This window comes from Saccostrea echinata, unplaced genomic scaffold (assembly GCF_033153115.1).
Source record: "Saccostrea echinata isolate AGI-Se365-2 ecotype Australia unplaced genomic scaffold, CSIRO_AGI_Sech_v1 ptg000058l, whole genome shotgun sequence".
Classification (NCBI taxonomy): domain Eukaryota; kingdom Metazoa; phylum Mollusca; class Bivalvia; order Ostreida; family Ostreidae; genus Saccostrea; species Saccostrea echinata.
The window spans coordinates 6354674-6374307 of record NW_026889807.1 but is presented as its reverse complement, the minus strand read 5'-3'; the positions used below and the strand labels follow the sequence as shown (position 1 = coordinate 6374307).

Below are 19634 nucleotides of genomic sequence, written 5' to 3'. Positions count from 1 at the left end.
TAAATATACTTGGAAAAAAAAACTGCTTCAAAAACTTTTACCTGGAACACCGAAGCTGACGGTATTACAAAAGCTCCCCAAACTTCGTGGAGGTGAGCTAAAAATGTAACGAAAAAAATATCGAAATGAGGATAGGATACGATAGTGTTTTCTGTTATTAATATTTCCGAGATTCTTATTTGATTTTAAAAAATGCTACTTTTGGCTTACTATTTTTACAGAGTCAGATCATGAAACTAGGAGCTTCTAATTTTAGATATGCAATTTTAATGCAATTTTCAATTTTTTGAATATGGTGCACATGCGACACTCGTCATATTTCAAGATATTAGTGTGAAGAGTATTTCTCACTACTGGGCAAATGTAGGTGACTTCATATTTTAAACATCGATTTATAAATGCCACCCTCTTAAGTTTTTCCATAGGCCTAATGTTAACGCATCTGAGGGTGTATGTGTTATGTGTCTGTGTTAGATGCGGTGTGAATTCATCTCGTATTAACTTTTGAAGTATAAATAACAAACGATAACACATTTATCTTCAATTCTAAACTAATTTTGAAAAAATGAAATGATTTTTTTTTATGGAAAAAAGTAGGTTGCTGAGTGACCTTATCGAAACTCCCCCTTTGGTATATTAAGAAAAGCATATTAATATGGCTTTCCTTTACACGTCGTACGTTATTGAGAAATAATGTGAAATTGAAGCTAATTATATGTACACTGCATATACATACTCATAGAAAAAATATTAATTTAAGTTAATAAAAGGGAAAAGTCCAGGAACTTATTTCAAAACATTTCATAATGCTGTCTTTATGATCCGATGCCGATCATTCCTTTAAAAGGATTACTTGTTCTTTTCTTTCGAAATGGGAGATTCTCATGCTTTTGAAGTTGAGAACATTTACAAATGAAAATGGAGAAATCGAACAGTATTCAAGCTCAGAGTCCATTAAAACAATACAAATCGAGAGCAGAGCAAAAACAGAGGTGGGATCATGTGCAATAGAGGAGTGACCATCCCCTGCCGACCGGTCACACCCGCCGTGTGCTCCTTGTCATGATCGGTAAATAACGGAAAAATTTGTCGACAATTCAGGGTGTAAATAATGGCCTAACAATTAGTACGAAAAAACGTCAGTCAGCATATGACTTAATGATCAAGTTGCAGATCAATTTTCAAAGAAATTTTAAATGTGCTGATTTTAAATAAAGAAATTATGTAAGATATTGAAAAGCAAAAATCTATTTTGTTTGTCGGTGTATTGGTGGAGGGGGCGAAAGTTCACCACTTTTTCATCAACAAAAGAAATACAAGACTCTACTAGGAAAATTCATCCTTAGTTACCTGAAGGATTCCTGGTTTATTTTTGGGTTTTTTTTCTTTGTTTGGAAAAAAAGTGCAACATGTAGAAAAAATCTCGAAAAATTAAATGCAGTTAATTTTTTTTTTCAAATTTATGAGACTTTTATCATGAATTTAATAAGAAAACGCACAAAAAATAATGCTTGGATTGATACACATTTTGGACTGATTTAAATAGCAAGTACACAAATACATTATTTGGTGTTTATATATGTGCGTCTCTGTGTCATTTTCTTTATAAATCTATACAACTTTTGCACACGTCTTTGCACACGTTTTGACATTTTCACAAAATCTTACAAAATTTTCACATTTAGCACATTATTCAAGTTAAATCTATTAGATATATCTCTGACTTTGGACGGGAAATTGTGTTATTTACTCTGAGCATTAATAGGATAAATTTAAGGAAATCACCATTAGATTTCCAAACTTTAAAACTTAAGATAATCATCTATCTTGCAACTTGAAAAAAAAACAATTTTTATCATATTCTTTGTCATATAATTTTTACGAGTAAAGTCGATCTGAAAAGGAAAGGATATTTACTTATGTAAATTAATAGTTTTTTTCCCTTGTGGTGACATAAGAAAACAAATAAAAGAATTTTATGTAGATTTCACTAATTGTCAAATGCATGAAAATACAGTTCTTGACAACCACTGTTACAACGCAAAATGTAATAACAACGCAAATAAAATAAACCGGGGTTATTACATTTTGTGTTAATACATTTTGCGTCATGTAATAACGCAAATGCATCTTTTAGAATCTTTTAGGAATATAACATTTTGCGTTAATACGTTTTGCGTTGATGTCAACTCAAAATCTAATAACGCAAAATGTAATAAGATATTTTTTGAATTGATATATATTTTGTTAATATATTTTGCGTCGATATTAAGAAAAACGCAATAACGCAAAATATAAAAACACACTTTTTTGTCAGTAGGTTGAGAATAATTTTCACACCAATGATTATGTATTGCTTTATCATTAGCAGTTTCCTGATCTACGAAATAATGCAAGTTCCATTTCAAGGGATCAAATACAATGTACCGATTTCCTGGCTTTCAGCCTTTCAGACATAATAATTTTTATTTTTATTTTTATTTTTTTTTTAAATGCAAAAGAAAATGCCAATGTCTTGTGTTTACGTAATTACTATATTTGTTTTTTGATTGTTTATTTGCTGTTTAACGTCCCTCTCGAGAATTTTTCACTAATATGGAGACGCCACCACTTGCCGGTGGAGAGCTGCAAATTTTGACCTATCTTCGGGACGTAGGGCCATTGACCAGAGAGGGGTCTTTTTAGTGCCAGCACCTACTGCGACACGGGACCTCGGTTTATATGGTGTCATCCGAAGGACCGGTCTACGCGTCACACAGTGGGATTCGAACCCGCGACGTAAGGATCAACTCCTTACTCCGCGACTCTAGAGAAGACACTCTACCATTGCGCCACGTGGGCGACTACGTATATTTGAGTAACTAGAATTTGATTCGCCAATTTTATCATAGATTAAATTTCACTGATTTTAAATCATATTACCGTTCAGTACCACTAGCATTTAATATACAATTTTCATGAAAGGAGCGTGCAATGCAAAAATTTATTAGGAAACAAAAACTCAGAATTCTATGAGATAAAGCTTTATTTATGCTTAAACAAAGGAAAATTATATGAGGACCTGAGAAGCATTTCATAATCCTAACCGAATCATCCACTTCGGCAGAATATCTATTCATATTATTTAAAATTAAAGATTTCTATGATGTTTTTCATTGAACATAGTACAAAAAAATCATTATATTTTGTGATGCTACATTTTTATTTTATTACATTTTGCGTTGTTCACAACGCAAAAATTAAAATAGCGCAAAATATAAAAATCAAAAAGAACATTATTACATTCTGCGTTAATATCGATACAAAATATAATAAAGCAAAATATAAAAATCCTAAAAAGTCTGTTATTACATTTTGCGGTATTACATTGTGCGTTGATTTCGACGAAAAATGTAATAGTAAAAATGTAATAATCCCAGTTTATTACATTTTGCGTTGTTTTAATATTTCGCGTTGTAGCAAACCACAAATATAAAGATTTTTCAGTTAATAGAAAGAAACTTTGGAAAGTCCAAATGATACATTTTGTAACCATGATAAATATTTTAATGATATTCTTAAACAATGAAAAATTGCAATTCCTTTAATCCATTCACTCCCACTCCCACTGATTAACTTAGTAAAGAAACTTTGAAATATTTTAAAATGATATTTTCTCTGTTTTTAAAATATGTTAAAAAAAAAAATATTGTTATTACTTTTAAAATTTTTGTAAAAACAAGAATTTTCGTGTACGTATGTGTTTTTTCTCCTTTTTCATTCGTAATATTTAAACAAAGCTCAGCTTTCCTTGTATTTCTGTATTGAATTCTAAATAGGGAAAACAAAATACAGCTGGTAAAAGTAGAGGAAATTTCCTTTTCAACAAGTCTTAACTGGTCCTCTAACTCTCAGTATTTTCTATTTTTATGAATTACGATAGTTTTAATTTGACGTTCGCATAATTTTTGTAGAAAATCGGGGCTGATCAATATTTAACGTCAAGGTCGATTTCGGGACAACATATTGTTTTAGTGGTACTTTTTTAATATTTAATACTTTTAATTAAATAAATGCTTAATACAAAATAATTGGTTTAAAAAACAAATACTATCTTTATACCTTTTGTGCAATTTTTTTAGTAAAAAGGATTTATTAAAGGGTTTTCATCACGTATCTAAATTTCTTTAAAATGAAACACTATTATATTCTTGAAACATATAAATATCTTTTAATTTAGGAATGACTCAAATTCTTGGCCAAATTATTCGAGTATAACCTGGTTTGGGTCAGTTTACGCTTTATAATCAGCGAAGCGGATTATAAAACAGCGTAAACTGACCCAAACCAGGTTATACTCGAATAATTTGGCCAAGAATTTGAGTCATTCCTTATAATTTAATTATTAAAATCATTAAATAACTATGGGTGTAAAATTTTGTTGCTTTTTATTGGTTCAAATTTGCCGCTCAATAATACAACCGTAGTAACTGAAGTGATGGGAAGCGAGGGGAGGTAAAAACTGATACATAGGCCTAGCAGCCTTGTTCTTTGTTTACATGTGGTAAGTTCGAATTATTGTTTGAAGTTAAAGGTACCTTTGTTAAATCTGAAATTTTCCATGAATCCCGAGGACTGGAAATGAGAGAATTGTATGGATACAGACGATTCAGCTGGTTGTCAGGGGGTGTGTCCCCATACCAAACCAGGTTATACAGAAATAATTAATTTTGTGTTCCTTTTTGGATATTAACCAATCAGAGGCTAGAATACAAACAAAATTAAATTATTTATGAAATAATTTTGAAAACGGTCGTAATTAGACGATAAAACGCCCTTAATATAGGGTCCTCGAAGTAAAAATCTCCACTAATTAGATAGGGGTCACGTGGTACTGAAACGTCATAGGTGTCAACGGTCAATTAGAATTCGTAAAGCTTATCGTAAGAAAAAATATATTGAATTATATTTTTTTACGTTAACCCTTTAACTACCAGAGATTTTGCATTTTTTTCTGCAAAACTGACAAAAAACTTTCAAATAGAAATTTAGACATTTTCTAGTCAATTTTACATAAAGCAACCTATATATTTTCTGAAAGGTAAAATCTTAAAGCATTCAATTATGTAGAGTAAAATGACGCCACGGTTGCCATGGCAACGAATGAGACCCATAATTGCCAAAATATGTGTTTTTTCCTCTTTTTTTCTTCCGGGAATACAAACAAATTACAAAGAACACTTCCATAACAGAGGATTTAGTGATACTATTAAAACAAAGCATGCAGTCAATTAGTTTTTATTTATACTGGTCAATTTTATTTGATAGAAAAAGTTTATAGAATACACAATATCCGTCATCCGTACGGCTTTGGCTTTACAGCTGTATGGTTGTCGTAATCAATTTTCAAATCACTTTCCCTCCTACAGTTTTTGCCTGATTTCAATAAAATTTGGTAGTGTAGAGTGCACAAAGATACACAATTCTTTATTTTAGATACACAATTCATTATTTTAGTACATGTATTTCTGTTTCAACGAACAGTGTTGTCATGGTTACAAAAATAGAAATTTTGAAAAGACGACTTCTTAACGAAACACGGGTATACTATATTCAACACCATGATACGCATTAAAATTACAAATATCAACGTTACAAAAATTGACATCTATAAAACGTTGGTCGAAGGGAGAGGAGGATGGGTACCTGTTATTTATTCGAACATACAATATCACTAGTTCATCATTAAGTTTTAAAAGAAGGCCATGGGGAGAGTATGGCAAAGAACTACGCACACTAACTCTTGATTCCAGCCTATACTTTACACCCCTTTTTTCAATAAAAATGACAATTTTGCCATTAATTGATTTTTATATTGCAAACAAGAGTTCACTAGTGATTGAATTATATTACTGGCATATTGTATTTTTTGAATTTACCGGATGGAAGTAAATACAAAATTACAATATTACAACTTGTCATATTGTGTAATTTTTAGCTCACCTGAGCCGAAGGCTCAAGTGAGCTTTTCTGATCAAAGAGTGTCCGGCGTCCGTCTGTCGTCTGTAGCCCGTAAACTTTTCACATTTTCGACTTCTTCTCAAGAACCACTGGGCCGATTTCAACCAAACTTGCCACAAAGCATCCTTGAAGTTTGTTCACAGGAAGTGTCTTGCCCTCTTTCAAGGGGAGATAATTAAGAATTCGTGGAAATTTGGCGGCTTCTTTTAAATATCTTCTTCTCAAGAACTGGGCAAGAAAAGATGAAACTTGTGTGAAAGCTTCATGACATACTGTAGATTCAAATATCATGACCCCTGGGGGTAGGGCTGGGCCGCAAGAGGTGGTCGACGTTTTACATAGGAATAAATAGGAAATGTCTTTAAAAATTTTCTGATGTAGAACAGCAAAGCGATGATTAGTCATATTATAATAGAAGTATCCTCAGGTACTGTAGATTCAAGTTTGTTCCAATCATGACCCCTGGGAGTAGGGCAGGGCCACAACAGGGGGTCAAAGTTCACCATAGGAATATATTGGAAATATCTTTAAAAATCTTCTTCTCAAGAACAGCTAAGCCATTATTAGTTATATTAATATAGAAGTATCCTCAAGTATTGTAGATTCAAGTTTGTTCAAATCAAGACCCCCACGGATACGGCAGGGCCACAACAGTGGGTCAGAGTTTTACATAGAAATATATAGTTGTAATGGTTAATGGGCATTTAAGTAAAATGCATTGAAGACCTGAAATAATGGAATGGCCCGGCAACCCTTGGAATGGACTAGCCAAACCAAAGGGTATATAAGCCAAAGCTTTGGGAAAGTCAGGCATTCAGAAGCTAGCAAAAGAAGTTGGATGCTGAATCGGCAATTTAGAAGTTAAGGTATTTCATCCCTAATATCAACAGTTTCAATGAAACTGGATACACGACAGATATGTTGGTGTTTAATACTCAGTATATTTAGACATAATTCCCATTTATTACCATTAGCATGTAAGGGTGGGATGTGTCCTAATTTATGACCTTGAATTTTGGTAAGGGTTATCTCCATCTGTTTTTATTTGAAAAATTCAATTATAAAAAACTTATCTGGAAAAAAAAAACGTTTTCAATTGTCATTCTATTTGTAATGTTTTATGCATCTTTCCACCACAGTATTTATTAATATTCTTTTTATTTGAAGATTTATTTTTAAAAGAAAAATCGCTTGTCCCCTTAGACTTCAATGCAATCTTTGTTAATTAATTACTGCTTAATCTTTTATACTAAAAAATGCTTTCACATAGGAAATATCTTTAAAGTCTTCTTCTCAAGAACCACTAAGCCATTATTAGTCATATTTATATTGAAGCAACCTTAGGTATTGTAGAATCAAGTTTGTTCAAATCATGGGGACACAACAGAGGGTCAATTAAGTTTTGCATAAGAAAAAATATAGGAATCATCTTGAAAAAATCTGCTCAAGAACAGCAAAGCTATGATTAGTCATATTATTATAGAAGCATCCTTTGGTAGTGTAGATTCAAATTTGTTCAAATTTATGGTGGGTAGTGTGGGGCCACAATGAGAGATCAGAATTTTACATAGGAAAACATGGGATTGATTGATTGTATGTTGTTTTACGTTCCGTACAAGAATTTTTCACTCATATAGAGACTTCACCATATACCGGTGAAGGGCTTCAAATTTAGACCTTTACTCGGCACTCAGGGCCATTGAGCAGTGGGGGATCTTACGCCTGTCTTGACATGGGCCTCGGTCATTAAGGTCTCATCCGAAGGACCCGCAACTTTCACTTCAAAGTGCCCAGCCCTTGGCGAAGGAACAGTTGCTACCTATTTTTTTTTTTTATCGAAAAAGGTCAGTTTCGGCCGGGGCTCGAACCCCTTACCTTCCGATCACCGAGCGAGAGCTCTACAGAATGAGCTACCATGACAGTGGAAAACATAGGAAAAAAATCTTTAAAATTCTTCTGTTTAAGAACAGCAAAGCCATGATAAGTGATATTGATATGGAGTCATTCTGAGGTAGTTTAAATTAAAGTCTGTCCCCTCCCCCTTCAATACTGAACTGATTACTGCTTCTCCTAGCCAATGAGCTCAGGTGAGCGATGTGGCCCAGCCTCTTGTTGTATATACTACCACCTGTTAAATTCAAAAATTACAATATGACATTATTAATACCAGTTTTAAATTGTTCATTGCTCTTAATCACAACTCTTTTTTATAAGGGGTCTAGAAGATTTATATCCACTGAAATCAGGCTTTAAAACATCAAGAGGTTTTCAAATAATACTCCGATTTTAAAGTACTCATAGACCACAGGTACTTGTGGACAGGACCCCCCCCCCCCCAATTCAACCCCGAGGTTTGTTAGAAATTTTTTTCACAAATTATATTTATTACACTTAATCATCATGTGTACCATAGGAAAAAATCGTGAAAACCCCAAAATAATCGTTCATTATAATGTATAATGAGGCATTTTTTTGTGTGGAACGATCATTTTGGGGTTTTCACGATTTTTTCCTATGGAACACATGATGAATAAGTGCTAATATAATTTGTGGAAAAAATGTCCGACAAGCCCCGGGGTTGAATATCGGGGGGGGGGGGGAGGGGGGGTCCTGTCCACAAGTACCTGTGTTCTGATTGTACTTTCATTAACATTTTTCCACAGCTTTTAGAAAATAGTTAAATGGCGGTTTTTATATTCAAAAGCGCATTTTGCTATTTTCGCGCGATATTCTGGCAAATATTTTACATACTTGCTCCGTTTTATTTTTGTTGTAGCAGTAGACTCAACTTTTCAGTTTCTTCAATACACGTACTTGTAATCCCAGCTAATCTGTAAAGAATTAGGCAATGAGGGAGAATTTGTTAGTTTATCCCAAGTTTTCTATTTTTATCCAGTTTGATATAGACTTGTTCTTAACTCTGTGAAGACTGAAAAATGAATTTAACACGAACAAAGAAACCTGAGTTTGCTGTGTGTTTATTCAGAATTTATTTCTATAAATATAGCAATCTGATTAAAATCAGCTGTTTGTTTGGCTAGGTTTACATCTGATATATTTTTTTTATTGTGACAGTTTTTTTTTAATATCTTTTAATCATTAAAAAAGGATAACTGCGTTATCTATCCTGTCGCTTTAATAAAAATGCACCTTTCCCGCGGGCCTTTCAAAGTACACCAAGTACTAAAAAAGATTTTTTTTTTTCATTTTTCAATAATAAATCTGAAGATTAGGAAAATGGTTAGGATGATATTTAATTATTTGATTAATTATTTCTACTACATGAAGGACTGACACAAAATTGGACCGGAATTTCTGATACAATGGGTGCACGCAATCGGGGCGTTTGGTGAAAGACAATTACTAGATATATATAATATAACTCCCAAAGCTATGGAAAATTCTTTTTATTACATGTTTAAGGCTCAAAACGTGTCGTACATTAACTCCTCTTTACAAATAATTCATTTAAAAAAAAAATCTGTTCCATATCTCAAAAGAGCCAGTTTGTTTCACACTGAGCTCATGAACGAGTTCATTGTGCATGTAAAACGTCAAATGACGTCATAGTGCATTTTGTGTATTTTACTCGTAAAAGTTCCAATATTCAAAAACAAATATCTCTGTAACGGATGCATGTACCTTATAATGTCCGGAATAAAAAATGTAGGGCATATTCCCAGCTTTCATGTTATGGCATTCATTTTTTATTTTATTGTGTTTGTAATTTAGATAAAGCCAACAGAAGATAGCACAAAATCAGTCATTTATGCGTAGTTTTATCAAATTCCTGCAATGATATGCAATATTCAATTCAAGTTTATGATAATTTCTCAACATCGCATAGAAAAATTTTGAGTAGATAAAATGTTTAGTTTCTTCTCTATTTTCAGAAAATATCAATTGTTTTGTTGTAACCCGAATATTTAGAAAACGCCAACAGTTAAATATCTGTGATGCTGAAAATGCGTCCAAATGCGTCTCTAGGGGTTAAAGGGTTAAATAAATAGACTACACAATATGGCCGGTTGAAATTTTGACATCGGCCAGATTCCTTTGGTTATTGACAGTCAATATTTTATGTATGAACCTCTAGCAGAGAGAGATAACCAGATGCCAACAATTGGAGAGGTCAACGAAGACGAAGCCGTTGACAACTCGGGACTTTTACTGAATATAGAACGAATTACTAAAGTTTAACTTCGTAAATATTTATAAATATGGGAATTTTAAATTCTCCTTCTTTATTATTTCAATTATTTTAGGAATGACTCTAATTCTTGGCCAAATTATTCGAGTATAACCTGGTTTGGGTCAGTTTACGCTTTATAATCAGCGAAGCGGATTATAAAACAGCGTAAACTGACCCAAACCAGGTTATACTCGAATAATTTGGCCAAGAATTAGAGTCATTCCTTATAATTTAATTTTAAAAATCATTAAATAACTATGGGTGTAAAATTTCGTTGCTTTTTATTAGTTTAAATTTGTCGCTCAATAATACAACCGTAGTAACGGAAGTAACTGAAGTGATGGGAAGCGAGGGGAGGTAAAACTGATGCATAGGCCTAGCGGCAGCCTTGTTGTTTGTTTACATGTGGTAAGTTCGAATTATTGTTAAGTTAAAGGTACCTTTGTTAAATCTGAAATTTTCCATGAATCCCGAGGACTGGAAATGAGAGGATTGTATGGAAACAGATGATTCAGCTGGTTGTCGGGGGGGGGGGGGGGTCCCCATACCAAACCAGGTTATACAGAAATAATTTGTGTTCCTTTTTGGATATTAACCAATCAGAGGCTAGAATACAAACAAAATTAAATTATTTATATATAAATAAATCCTGAATATCTTCAATCTGTTCCAGCGGTGAATATCATACACTATAGAAGTGACGCTTCTTCAACTGTTCAATGGTGCCGTACGCCTTTACGAAGTTCACAACATTCCTACTGTGCAACTTTTAAAAAAATGCGTGTTGAAAATATTTTTGTAAAGAAAGGTATCTGTCCCTTAAAATATTTTATAGTATAGAAAATTCATCATCCGGCATAAACAATTGTTCTGAATGGAGACGCTTGCAGAAAAAGACACCCCCCCCCTTTCATCTCTCGACCAAATCCAGGAAATGTGGGGAAAAAATATTCCTAAAACCTTTCTTTTGCACATTTGTGCATGCTAAAGCCACAAAGTATACCTTACTAGCTGTCAATTATCCATTTATCACTTAATTATTTTCTAACAGGTTTAATAGACGCAACAAATGAACCCTTTTGTATACAAAATAAGTACTTCGCTTGACCAGGATTGACACCTATGACGTCAGAGCAATGGCGCGCAACATCAGCGATCAAAATACGCATATTGAGAAATTCAAACTTTGAATCGCTGAAACATCAAAAATTTTAATTCCCTAGCAAAGAATTTTAAATATATGATTTAAATAACATGTAAACTTTGTCATATCAAAAAATTTTAAGACGTGATAAAAACCCTTTAATCTATATTACATGAACAATAATGTTGATAAAAATGTATAATTTATATTCCCTACATGTCTTTACGTCGAAAAAATATCAGATTTTATATTGCTGTATGTTACATATATTCTTAATATGAAATTTAATTAGACCTATACTGATACGGAATTGAAATTAAAATTTAAATTAAAAATAACTTTGAAACAAGATCAAAATCTCGCATAATTTACACGACTCATCACTGTAAGAGTTGATACGAATCGAGATTGATGACCACGTGTATCCGCTGTGTAGCAGTAAACAACAACATGATGATCCGAATAGGCCTAGTTAATTTTCATGATTATTTTACGACGGAGAACATCATATCAATTCATCAGATCATCCCTTTGGTATTAAAGGGGAGTAAGTATTTATTGAGGAGTTTAAAACTGTTTTTAAAGGGCATCAATTCACCTTCAAATGAAAACAAAATGTACTAGTTCTACATGAATAGGCGTTACCCTGTCTGTATCCCGTATTTTAGATTGAAACTATTTCAGCTAATTTCGTGTTGTCCTTGAAGTGTATAAATTTTGACGACCACCCTTAAGGGCCTCAATTTTGGCATAATTATGGAGAGTTGTTGTTGTGTACGTGTACGACCACCCTTAAGGGCCTCAATTTTGGCATAATTATGGAGAGTTGTTGTTGTGTACAGGTAACACTATCACATTGAATTTTTAGGATGCTGTATAGCACCATGCATAGTAGGCCTCAGTACTTTCAGTACTTTCATCTGTGAAGACCAACTTCCTAACTCCAACAATATCCATGCACTAGAAAGACCATTATGTGGAGACACAGGTGCTTATTATGACCTTTTTTTTTTTTTGGTAGTGAAAATTTCTGTATCTCTAACAAGTTTAAATAACGTCAAATTTTAATTGCATTCACACAAGTTACTTCAATGATGTCAACATTTGTATCGCAAATATGCATTAAATCACGCAAAAAGTTCTAGTAGCTGAAGATATCACTACAGATATCTTGGTAACTTCAATCCAAGATCGTGTGAAAAATCTAACATAAAGTTCAAATAAGTAATATTAGTAGATATCAGCTGAGTAAGAACCACGTTACTTCGGTAATGTGAACATTTTTATATGACAAACTTAACGTTTGTCTCACGTAATGTATCAGAAGCAGAAGAGATAACAAAAGATGAATATCAGTAATATGTTATGTTGAGAACCTTAAATAATTTTCATTAGCAGAATCAGTAGATATCAGATCTCTAAATACCCAGTTACTTGGAAGATGTAAATTTTTTTACCCAAAAATGACTCGTATGTCACAAAACGCACTAGTAGCTAAAGATATCAGTAGAGATGTCTTCGTAATTTCCGTGGCCAAAAAAAACGCGGAGAATCAAATAGGTATTTTATATTAGCAATAGAAGTAGAGATCAGCTAAGTAAGAAACCGGTTACTTCAGGGCTGTCAACACTTGAATCGCAAACTCGTACAAAACGTACTGGTAGCTGAGTACCACTATATCACTGTAGATATCTTGGTAACTTCAGTGCCAAATCATATGGAAAACCAACGATGAAACTTACATCAGTAATATCAGTAGATATCTGTTTAGTAAGAACCTAGTTACTTCAATGATGCCAATATTTGTTTGTAATATATTATAGCTATTTTCGAAAACAAATGTCACAAATGAACACTTTCATGGAAAACAGTGCATTGTAATAAAAAATATTTATAAGACTCCAAAGTCCGATCCTAGTTTTGTTCAAACATGTCAAACATATTACATATCTTGCAAAAATTTCTGTCGTACAGCTCTCAGTAGATCATTAAAGGAATCGATGTAATTTATGTTATACATGTTTAAAATGTTAAGCAAGTGCAATGGTAGAAACTTTCACTTAAAAAAGCACAATTTGTAATACTCTGAAGTTTGATAGTCGCAACAAAGACCGAATTCTGCTGGGTTTGTTGCAAGCAGTAACATCAAAGTCTGATTGCCCGCCTCCTAAAGACACATCACGCCAAAGTCTGACGGTGATAAAATGATTAGCGTTTGTGGTGTCAATTTACGGAGACGTTGCTCGATATTCAAAATAAAAAAAAATACAAACAGTAGGCTGTTCGGACGGAAGTTACGTCTACTTTATAAAGAAACGGCACACTTACGTTTTTCTAAGATATGACTAATTCAAAATGTATACACAACGATAGTATTAAACTGCATACCTACGTGCCATTACTCACATTTTAATTCAGTTATTAGTAGTCAGTTGCTAGCAGCTAACTTACTAGTTACTAGTTGAATTGATTGATCGATAATTGATTGTTTGAATTTGACTGATAATTGAATTGGTGACGTTCATGCACTTGTGACCCACCCAGTACATGATCCGCCCGATTTGGGTCGTCACATTTGTTGTATTGATTGTTGATTGTTGGGCAGCCCTGTGGTAGCCCCAGCAAATTGATCACCGCGGCCAGAAACGCCAAATTAAACAAGCAAAATAATATCTACTGTTTGTTTGGTACACATACATGTATATAGGGAATCTGAAATAATTATTTTATATTATCTTTCATTTTATACATAGTTCAGTCTGAATTTCATAGAACCAATATTTGTCGGAAGATGCTTTATGTTACAGACTCCAACAAAGTGCTAACCAGTGCCCTATTAGTTACGATTTCAAATTCTATCAAGAAGCTGAAAATGGTAGACAAGGAGGAAAAGGAAAACAGTGCCAAGAGAAGAAACTGATTTTTAATTGCTCGAGGTGATTAGTGACAAGCTTTCGTGCTTACTAGAATATATACATGAATATATTAATCAAAATTTATATGAAATTTTTACTTCTTAATTTGTATTATTTTTTGTTAATGAAGAGAAATGAAACCAGAATTATCTTAATAGGGGGGGTTTTCGATAGGGCCGTTTTTCGGCCCCCGAAGAAATATTATGACAATTTTGATACTTAAACCAACTATATATTCGCAACATCTTTTATTCGCGATTCTTCAGTTGAGAATCCATCCGCGACTACTAATTTTCGCGACTGAGGCAAAATTCAACATAAATACAAAGATGAATAATTGGTAGTAAAAGAAGATCGCGAAACTAGCGAATATTTCTCGCTCGAGAATAAAAGTTGGTTTATAGTATTTTGTTGATAATCTTCTTATCTTCCTAATAATATGAAAATAATTTATGCTGCACATTTTCCGGTCACGTAATAATTGAAAATATAAGTATACTCGCTTATCTATATATTTGGAGTAGGCATTTTTATAAGGGGAAAGTGGACTTATTTTAACATCAAAATCGTAAATGGAATAGGATTGATGTGAATAAATTAACAATTAAATTAACCAATTTCAACATTTTTATTTCATAGAAACATTATGCGAATGTTCTCAAAGATGTGAAATTTTTTTTTTGTATTGATTGTTATTTTTCTTTAAAAGAGGATGAATTTAACTTATAAAACGCAAATAGGTACAGAAGGTTTAAAAACAGAATTAATTGACGGTTTTTACATAAAATTTATAATCAATACAAACAATTTTCTCATACGAAAAATGCAAATGTCAAGTTATGTGGACGTGAGATGGGTGAACGTCAAAACAATCATATACATGTTAGTGTATTATGTTGTCATCAATAAAGTACAAGTATAATGAAAATATACCTTAATATGATCATATTCAATTTAAAAATGTTTTGAAATCCGAGCAAATAAGAAATAAATGTAGCTTTATATAAATAAATGGTTTATTTATAAGCATCATATTGCAATGTATTTGATAATGTTAATTATGGTAATTAGTCAATTGAAAATATTTTATAATGATACGTAATTATATGAATAGCCAAATGATAAAAAAGCCTTAAAAAAACATTGAGTGCCCCCTTTCAATATGAAAGTTAAAAGTGCGTGTAATTGCAAATATAGATATCCCTTATGGTCTTATACTTAAGCTTTTTTGTCATAACTACATGTAAGACAATGTCAGCCAGGACTTATTTCCTCCCGCTTCCCAACCCTCCATAGATTGCTTCACTAAATCTTATCACTTCTCATTTGGAGAGTGAGAATTCATTATAAGATTTGCTAGACCAGAATCGTAGTTCGAAATACATGTGTAAACGGCAAAATACTTGTATATGTTTAATCCTTTAGTTAATACTGCAAAAATGGCAACATCCAGATTAAAAAAAAAATCCACATTTCCCCTATGAACTACACGGAGATATATGTGCAATTCTCTGGAATTCTGGAACGAGGATTTCTATTTAAAAGAAATTCTTTTTAAAAAAAATTCTAAAATAACTATGCAGGATAAATAACCTTCAGGAGTGAACTTGCTACAAAACGAGTAAATAATTATTTATCATACCTAATAATTGCAAGATATTGACAATGCAAGACGAGCACATTTTATAAAAGTGTTAATATGGTCGATATTAACGCACTTTGAAAAGAAATATTTCAGTTTCAAATTGCGTTAATTTGGTCCCAAATTTAACGCACTTTGATTTGTTTTCCAAAGTTCCTTGTAACACTGCATTTTCAACTAAAGAATATGTCAAGTTAAATATTTTAAGCAGGTTAAAGTGTTTGGAGCAGCTATAAAATATAGAAGCACTTGTTGACCAGATTTGCTTTATTATACATATTCGGATGCACACTATCACACTTGTTTCAGACGCTGAAACTGTCCTACATTGTCTTGATGAGTGAGCAGGTTAAAGGTTTTGGAGCGGGTGTCACTCTCATGTTTGTTTGTTTGTTTGTTGTTTAACGTCCCTCTCGAATTTTTTTTCACTCAATGGAGACGCCGCCACTTGCCGGTGGAGGGCTACAAATTTTGACCTATAATCGGCACCCAGGGCCATTGAGCAGTGAGGGATCTTTTTTCATTCTAGCACCTGCTGCGACACGGGTCCTCGGTTTATACGATCTCATCCACGTCCCACAGGGGATTCGAACCCGCAACGTAAGGATCAACTCCTTACTCCACGACTCTAGAGCAGACGCTCTAACCACTGCGCCACGCGGGCGACCAGTCTTATGTAACTTGATACATCTCGGGTTGCATTCTATTACACATGGTTCAGATGCTTGCTTTTCCTCATGTTTTTCAACTGATTGTCAAACCAAAAAAGTTCACAGTAAAATACAAAGAAATAAAGAAATAATAAAGAAATAAATAAAATTAAAAAATGAAATCAACATATACATGTCCATGTTCGTTCAACATATAAAACCGTAAAACTAAACACAAATAGAATTAATACAATGAACATGAGAAATATGTCAAGCAAAATATTTTTAAAATATGATTTATAATTTTTTAGGAGCATATGCTGATAATATAATATGAACGCAACATAGAAAAATGTTTTCCTTTTGAATGACCAACCATGTACATGTTCAAACAATACTGTTATGCAAATTCGAAATATTACTTAGCCAAGTGAACTGATCCACTACAGTGTACATGAAAAATCCTCAGACCATTATGATAAAAAAAATTAAAAAGAAAACATGTGCCTTTGTTTATGTATTTCTGTTTAATTGTGCTTTAACCCATTCTATTCTAATATATGTAGCTTCTTGTATTCCATGGTACGCTTCCTGTTTAAGCGACTCCTGAAAAGACAGCAAAGCCCCGTGTAAGTCCCCCACAATATGCTGACAGATCCCCAGTATCTGCCAGGATATGTCTCTAACTTTTAAAGGCACGTAAGTCCCATCATCATAGAGTAGCAGTGTCTGTAGGTCTGTAAGTGACTGTAAACACTGAAATCTATTACCTAGTCTATAGTGAGATAACATAGACAACATTTCTACCATAACAAACGGTTATATTTGTAAGAATGGAAATCCATTTTGTTGAATTACACTTTATTCAGAAGTTAATTCTTCAATACATGGATTATTGTTGGATATCCTCACATTGTATACCCAGGTCATTGTCATCCTTCTAGACAAAGAGAGATTACCTAAAGCTTCATTGTGACTATGCCAGTCAACAGCTGGTTTGCTATAGATAACAAAGTCCTGTGACAGTCTTCGCTTAGTGAGAAAGGTGATAAGTAGTGTTTCATTATATTTCCCTCTTCTATAGTAATACAATGCTAAATATAAGGAATAAGACGCGGGGCCTAACTTTGCTACAAGTTTTAGCATATTACAGACCATTCTATCTAAGATGTAGATATATTTATGTGTGTAACATGAAGTATTATTTGCCATTGTGAAGGCTAATTTAACGAGAGTCTCAGCAGTATAGTACTGTAATGTTAATAATTGGTATGGTGAGATAAATGATCGCGATAGTTTATCAGTTGATATCAAGTAGAGATAACAATGGCATAGCTCTTTAGTACGAAACGAGAGGCCCAATATCTCCTGCATGCCACACAAATCTATATCTGTAATATTCTCAGTAAAGGATAATACATAGGAGGGGCTACAAAGGGTTGATTCTAGGATTGATCTGAGAGTCGGACTCAGCAGTAAACAGGACACACCCATTCTATAATACTGATAAAGCTCCTTAAAAGAGATTCACGTGTATCACCGACTAGTTTGTCTATGATCATGTTGGTTTGTGGAATGGAAAAATTGGGAAACACTCCACGAAAAAACAAAATGAATCAGGTATTTGAAGCACTTCCAGAAGCAATCCAGTAAATTGTTTGGGTGCCATCTAACGTGTCCTAATTGCATTATCCAAAACATTGTGGTCTTCATGTAATACGAACACAGTATTGGTTCTTGTCGGTTATTCATAACTTCCATCAGAAATATTTTCAGAAGTCCATAACACAGAAATTGTGTATGATTCATGGTACACACTAATTGTTGTTCGGCTTGAGAAAACGATAATCTCCATTCTAATTCGTTGCACGTCGAAGCAAGTTTACTTCCAATAGGTACACAGTGACATCCATTTCTTAGAATTTTTTCCAACACAGGTAAAGACTGCCAGGCATGTCTCTGGCATCTTTCCACCAAATTTCTTAAGAATTTATTGCAACAAATTATGGCAAAACAAAGAACATAATCGAATTCAGTAGATTTTACAAAGCCATTTGCACAAGGGCCATGAATTTTTATTTTTGTATGAAGAATTATAGCTGTTACTTGTAAAGAGATCAAAAAAAAAGGTATCCCTCGTTAAAGAACTTGATATATAAAGACCGCCATTAAAAGCAACAAGACATGAATTTATGAAACTGGATTGTGCATAATTTGGTGTCAGAAGGCGTAGTCTGATAAATCCTGGTAGTGTTTCAGAATCTTCCATTAATATCATATGATGTTTTGAGGTATTGTAAATCCGGAAATGGGAGGTGTCCGTTATTAGTTTATAATTACAAAACCAGAACATCAAATCCCTGTCAGATGATGTAAATCTAAATCCCTCTCTATAACTACCACTAACCATCTGTAAAACTCCTCTATGGATGTAAAAAGGTTTTTTTATCATCTCCCCCATGTCCATCACGTCTCTTCTAATGGCCACTTCTGTCGGTGTCCCTATCTTACGACACAGACCAACATACAGGACCTCTGATAGAAGGGGAATGTTGTCCATTCTACATAAAAAAGATTGATACAGTTCTAAATATATTACATTTAATGTATTTTAAGAAAACGAATGCATCAGTAAAATAGAATTTTAACAAGTAATCAAGAGAGTACATCAGTTTATATACTAGGCATTGTAAGGTTTGAATGAAGGTACATAATTAATTAAGGTATTACATGTATTTTGCAGCTTAATTTTAACCATTATCTTAAAAAGTTAGTACCATTCAAATAGCTTTAATTATGCGTTATGTACACGGACATATCATAATTTTGTTGTATGTTGTTTGTAGATATTGCATACACATTTCAAATAAACCTAAGTAGTTTACCTGACTTAAGTCTTTCAACAAATGGCGGACTGTTTCGCAGCAAACTGAAAGGAAATACCGGGCAAGACTTCTTTCGTTTTCTATTTAGGCCATCTTTTAAAAAAAAAATGTTTGTACTCTCCCGACCGACTTACTAAAATGGCCCGACTCAAAGTTTTTTTCAACCTATAGGAAACAATTTTTTTTACCCATTTCGGCATTTTCTC

General features: G+C 33.1%; 1 pseudogene; it reads right to left on the bottom strand.

Annotated features, from left to right (window-relative positions):
- Nucleotides 1-17404: 17404 nt before the first annotated feature.
- On the bottom strand, nucleotides 17405-19108 carry LOC133174642 (uncharacterized; annotated as a pseudogene).
- Nucleotides 19109-19634: the final 526 nt, after the last annotated feature.